Source organism: Chrysochloris asiatica, unplaced genomic scaffold (assembly GCF_000296735.1).
Source record: "Chrysochloris asiatica unplaced genomic scaffold, ChrAsi1.0 scaffold00053, whole genome shotgun sequence".
Classification (NCBI taxonomy): domain Eukaryota; kingdom Metazoa; phylum Chordata; class Mammalia; order Afrosoricida; family Chrysochloridae; genus Chrysochloris; species Chrysochloris asiatica.
In genome coordinates, this window is record NW_006408571.1 from 14,500,658 (window position 1) to 14,507,530 (window position 6,873).

Genomic DNA, 6,873 nt, shown 5'->3' on the forward strand with positions numbered 1-6,873 from the left:
TCGCTATGGGTCGGAACCAACTCGACGGCACTTAACAACAACAACATATCTTCATGGAAGCAGATGACTGGAGGGTTCAAATCACCAACATTTAGGTCAGCAGCAGAGCGCTTAACTACTGTGTCATAGGGCTTCTAGGATGTCCAAAGGCACCTCAAATTCAATGAGTTCTAAAGTCACACCCTTAGAAGTCTGCTCTTGCTCTATTTGCTTCCAGTAAATGGTTCCAGCAGCCACCCAGGGACCCTCACCTCCTTTCCTGGGCTCAACTAGTCACTACGTAATGCTGATTCTACCTTTGTCATATCTTTCAGGCTTATCCCCATTGTCATTTCCCAGGTTCAGTTCTTGTCATCTCTCCAGTTATTCTCATATTGTTCTTCAATTTGAAGTGATGGTATTTTTTTGTGATATGAAAAGATGACCCCATCACACCCCTGCTGCCCCTGCTGAACCTTTTGATGGATGCCACATCTATTCTATCAAAACTTTGGGGAAAATGTCTGATGAGAAGACAGAGAATTTCCACCATTTCACTCCCTCTTGGTTGCAAATTATTGGCCATGAAATAATATCTTTAGTCCTGTATTCAAGGCCCTGAAGAACCAGGAGTCTTTGGCATGAAACGAATCCCTGCTCCCTACTGAAAGGCCCCTGATGGACTTTAGAACAGCACAGCACACCTGGAGGGAGAAACCACGGAACGAAAAAAACAAAAAACAAACTAGCTCACTGACTCTTGTCTGCTCAGGTAAAGCCCAGAAGATTCTGCTACTTCCTCTTTCTCTGAGCTCATCTCTCCAGCCCATGGTTACCTCCACCCAGTTATGTGTCATTAAATGTCTGATAACGTCTGTTCAGGAAAAAGCACAAAGTCAAGACTTAATTTATAGCAGTTACTGATTTCCATGGTGAAAGTATCTCATAATGGCTGATCTCAAGCCACCAGAGTAATGTCACTGAATGTAAAGTCGGGAAGAGATGCAGAGTAGCTTACTATTATAAGATACAATCGTTGTAAAGTACCTTTAAATGCATAAGTAATAAATAATAAAATAATTAGAAAGTGATGAGTACTAAGTATTTATCACCTTTTAAAATACATTATTTAATCGTAAGTTTTTATCATTTTAAAATAATGACCATATTTAACGAGTGGCTTACAAACTTGCTGACTATTTGGCAATCAGCTGTCATGAACGCTGTAGTAGAGCTGGCCCCAGTTCACTGTCGTCGACTGTGTTATACCCCACCTGGTTTAAGGTTACAGCCTTGCTTTCCCCAGACTGTTCTTGTTGCTGTTGCTTAGTGCTGTGCCTTCGTCAGTTCCAACTCATAGCGACCCTTCCCCATACTAGCCACTAGGAAAAAAAAGTATAAAACACACAATAGGCATGTTGTTGTTGTGTGCCATTGAGTCAGTTCCAACTCATAACAACCCTGTAGAGGGTTTCCAAGGAGCGGCTGATGAGCTTGAACCACCAACCTTGCAATTTAAACTCACTTTGCAGTTCAACACATTAACCCACAACACCACATGTAATCCTTCTTACAGTCTTCCATTGGTATGGTCCCAACTGCTCTGAGAACCAAATTCCTTACCTGGCATCCGTGATCTTTGTGATCAGGACCCTGCCTAGCTCTGCAGTCTCTCAGCTTCATGGGGAGTTTCCTTTCTCCCTCCATCTCTCAACACCCTGTGCTCCACTCAGAGCAGCTCATTTGCAATTTTGTAAACAGACACGGCTGAGCTCCTTGCTCTGCAGAGACTACTGCCTGGCATGCTTTTCTCCTGCCCCTGGATTCCCCACCAAGAACACTTACTCCTCTTTCAAGATTCAGAGTCACTTCTTCTGAAGACTTTTCTCATTCCCCATCTCTTATGTTCCCATGAGCTCTGTAATATTTCTATCTCAGAAGCTGTGAGCACCTTGTCACAAGCCGATGTTAAGTTGATTCCAACCCAGAGTGAACTTACATACAACAGAACTAAATACTGCCTGGTCTTGAGTCATCTCATGCTGGCATTATGTGAGTTCATTTCTTGTGGCCACTGGACCATTCCACCTCACTGAGTTTCTCTTTCATTCTTATTGGTCCTTTACTTCATCCAATATAATGTCATCCTCCAGGGATTGGTCCCTCCTGATACATGGCTACAACAAATGAGTCAGACACTGTTTTGTTGGGATCCATAAGTTTTCAGTGGTTAATTTTTGGAAGCAGATTGCCAGACTTTTCTTCTTAATCTGGAAGATCCACTGAAACCTATCCACCATGAGTGACCCTGCTGATATCTGAAATACCACTGACATAGTTTCCAGTGTCATAGCAACGCATAAGCCACCACAGCATGACATACTGACTGCTGGAGGGTGGGTGAGGGGAGCATCTTATTTCACATTTATCTGCAGCAGATTCGTTTCTTTCTATTAGATTCTAAACACCTAGTCTAGTACTGGGGCAGAACGGGAATTCAAGTAAACCCACTGTGGTGGAGTGACCCTTTAAGACAGAACAGAACTGCTCCAGAGAGTTTCTAAGACTGTAGACCTCTATGGAAGCAGACTGCCTCATCTTCCTCCCATGGGACAGATAACTGGTGGATTCAAATCACTGACCTTACGGTTAGCAGCCCAATGTGTAACCTACTGTATCACCCAGGCTCCTTAGGAACTCAAGTAGGCATTTGTTAAAGAAATGAATGAATGAGAGCCAAGAAAGCCTAAAGCAGAGGTCCAGCGGGCTTGGCAGCAAGTTGCAAAGGGACTATGGTGCAGGTCAGAAGGCTGATTAACTTCTTCTTGCTCTTGATTAATCAAAGAAGCCATGCATTCCTATAGAGGTAAAGGATCTTGGCTTTCAAAGGGAATATAGGTGTTGCAGCTTTCAAGAGAGTCCGTTCTTAGATCTGAGTTTAGGGAGTCAGAGAAGGGTGGACGAGATTAGAACAGAGCAGTGATCAAACCTGTCTTTTTACTGATATCCCTTCCTCTGTCCCTTCCTTTTGCATTGGACAAATCTACTATAAAAGATCTCTTTAGAGTGTTAAAGAGCAAAGATATCAGTTGGAGGAGCAAAGTGAAGCTAAACTAACCCATGGTATTTTCAATCACCTCATATGCATTTGCAAGTTGGACAGTGAAGAAGGAAGACTGTAAAAGAATCAATGCACTTGAATTATGATGTTGAATAAGAATATTAAAAGTACCATGGACTGCCAGAAGAGCAAACAAATCTGTGTTAAATAAAGGACAGCCAGAATGCTCCTTAGAAGGCAAGATGGTGAGGATTTATCTGTTATACTTGGGGTATGTTATCAGGAGGGATCAGTGCCTGGAGAAGGGCATCATGCTTGGTAAAGTGGACAGTCAGTGAAAAAGAAGACAATCCCAATGAGACGGATAGAACAGTGGCAGAAGCAATGGGTTCAAATGTTAACAACAGTTATGAGGCTGATGCAGGACCAGTTAGTGTTTCATTCTGTTGTGCATAGGGTCACACTATGAGTCAGAACCAGCAAGATGGTATGTAACAACAACAAACCTAACACAGACAAATCATGGAGACCCAGCAGAGGTGATGTCAGGAGACTAAGCTCTGCCTATGCGCCTATTGCCCAACCCCCGTAGGCCAAAAGACAAGAAAGCTCTTGATACAGTTCATTGAGGTCAGCCTTCCTCCAGTGCAGTGAATTACTTAATATCAATTGACATAGTTGCAACAGCAAAGGGCCCAAGGGTAGCAGCAATTGTGAGGATGGCCCAGGCCCAGGCTGTGTTCCGTTCTGTTGTACACAGGGTCCCTATGTGTTGAAAGTGATTCAAAGACAACTAAGTAACTGTTGTTTTTAAGTGCTGTTGAGTTGGTTCCAACTCATAACAACCCTGTCTAGGGATTCCAAGGAGCAGCTGGTGAGTTTGAACTGCTGACCTTAGGGCTCAAACCAATGTTGCGGGGCAGTTCAGTGTTTTATCCCACAGCACCACACCAGGATTCCAACTAACTAAGCCCTCCCTTTGTGACTCCCACAAAATGACTGGGTGGGACTATGCAAACAAGGTGCTTGTGGACCACCAAAGAGATTAGATGGTTTGCTGGGAACCCTTGTGGGTGTGGTGTCCGGAATTCAAGCAAGGGGATTAGTCAGTTTTGCCTTTCCATTAGTTTCAAGGGGAAACATGAAGAGAGAGAGGGAGAAGCTGTAATTTGGATGCAGAGAGAGACAATGGTAGCAAGAGTGATGCTGGAGGTGTTGGTTGAGTGCCATGAAGTCGGTCCCGACTCATAAAGACCCTGTATGGTGTTTCAGAGACTGTAAATCTTCATGGGAGCAGAAAGCCTCATCTTTCTCCCTAGGAACAGCTGGTAGTTTTGAACTGCTGATCTTGAGATTAGCAGCCTGATTCATAACCATATACTAGCAAGGGTGATAGTGAAAAGCATCGGCAGGAACCAAGATGGGCTTGTTTACCCACAGAACTGAGAGTTTGTAACACTTGTCCAAGGTCTTGAGCAAGGTCAAGCATCAGAGGTGAGAAGCAACTCTTTGACCAGGAACACAACAGAAGGTCCAGGTTAGAGTGGGTGAAAAATACAGAAGAGCATTTACATTGATTAAAAGGTCCAGACTGTCTGGTTGGTCAATGACTAGAAGAACCCTTGAGATTATTGCTGTATTACAACCTTGTAACTTGGAACTAAAGCCATTCCTGGAGGGCATTTTCAGCCAAATAATAGACTGGCCTACAAAATATATAGTAACAAACCTGGGAAGCATGAGTTTCTTAAACAATCAACTATAAGAGGGCAAAAGGGCAACACTTCCCCAAAAGCCAAGATGAGAAGCTGGTGAGGGACAGGAGAACTCAGGACAGAAATGGGGAGAGTGCTGACACATTGCAGGGATCACAACCAATGTAATGAACCAATTTCTGAATGAACAAATTGTAGATTGCATGGAAAACCAATTTGCTATGTAAACTTTCACCTAAACCACAACCCACTGCCATTAAGTAGATTCCGACTCATAGCGACCCTGCACAGCGTTTCCGAGGCTGTAAATCTTCACGGGAGCAGAAAGCCTCATCTTTCTCTTGTCTAACAGCTGGTGGGTTCAAACTGTTTAAACTGTTGACCTTGCACTTAGCAGTTTAGTACTTATCCTATTGTGTTGTTGTTGAGTGCCATCAAGTTGGTTCCGACTCATAGTGACCCTGTATAGGGTTTGTGAGGAGCAGCTGGTAAGTTTGAACTGCCAACCTTATAGTTCAAACTGACCTTGTGGCCCAGTGCTGATCCTACACACCTGGACTGCAACAGCCTGGACCACTAGGGCTCCTTAAACTTTCACCTAAAGCACAACATTGAGATGACCCAAATGTTAAACTAAAGCATTTATTAAACTATGGTCAAGGATTTCAAGAAAAATGAGCTCTTAATGAATGGGCAAATGGAAAAATCTCATCAAAGAAGCAGAAATTATAAAATAAAGAATTAAATGGCATGATTAGAATTGAAACACAAAATATCTGAAATTTTAATAAAACAGACGCTGGATGGGCTAAACATCAGTTTGGAGAAAGAATCATTGAACTTGAAGATAAATGAAGATAAATTATCCAATGTGAAAATAAGAAAGAAAAATGAATATTGAAATAACTTGGAAAGAGGCTCAACATATATACAATAGTAAAAGGGCTAACATACATCCTGAAGAAGAGAAGAGAAAAAGGGTAAAAAATATTTTTTTTAAGATTGAGAATTTCTCAAATTTGGTGAAACACTATAAATTTACAGATTCAATTCATTCAGCAAATCTCAAGCAGAATAAATACAAAAGGAACAACACCTAGATACATCATAATCAAACAAAAACCAAAGATCAGGAGAACATCTTTACACCAGGCCTGAAAAAATGACACATTATATACAACGGAACAATAATGCAAAGGATTCCTAACTCCTCATCAAACACAATGAGGACCAGAAGACAGTGGGACATTTTGAAAGTACATTGCTGAATCTGGATAAAGCTTGGTAAAAATGCTTGGTGAAGAAAAGGGTCAGGAAAAAAGAGGAAAATCCTTAACAAAATGGATTGATACAGTGGGCTCAAACATAACATCATCGATTATGAGGATGATGCAAGTCTGGGCAGTGTTTTATTCTGTTGTACATAAGGTTGCTATAATTTATAAGTGACTTGAAGGCATGTAAAAACAACCACAAAAATTTTAAGTTCAATGTGGTATTCCATATCTGACAAAAATACCTTTTAGGATTAAGGCAACTTGTGATGATGTCATCTTGTACCAACCTAGATACAGCGACCCCTGGTTGTTGTTGCCTAGTGCCACAGAGTCAGTTCTGACTCATGGTGACACTGTATAGGGTTTCCATGGAGTGGCTGGTAGGCCTGAACCATTGAACTTGTAATAGTCCAGTGCTTCCCCAGCACAGATGAAGACTACATTGCCCCTCGGATTGAGAAAAGCCCTTGTAAGACCCACTATAAGACCACTGCACTTGTTCACTATGGGTGACACTGCTGATATTTAAAATACCGGTGGCATCGCTTCTAGCAGCACAGCAACATGCAAGTCACTACAGTAAGAGAAACTGACAGACAAGTGAGTGGCAGATTTTCTAACTTAAAAAACTAAAAAGAAGAAAGCAAACTTAACCCAAAGCATAAAGAAGAAAGGAAATAATAAAGATTAGTGAGGAAATAGAGAATAGAAAAACAAGAGAAAAATCAACCAAACCGTAAGTTAGTTCTTTAAAAAATTTAACAAAATTGGCGAAGACTTAGCTACATTGACCAAGAAAACAAGAAAACTCAAACTGATATGTGCTGTTGTTGCTATGTGC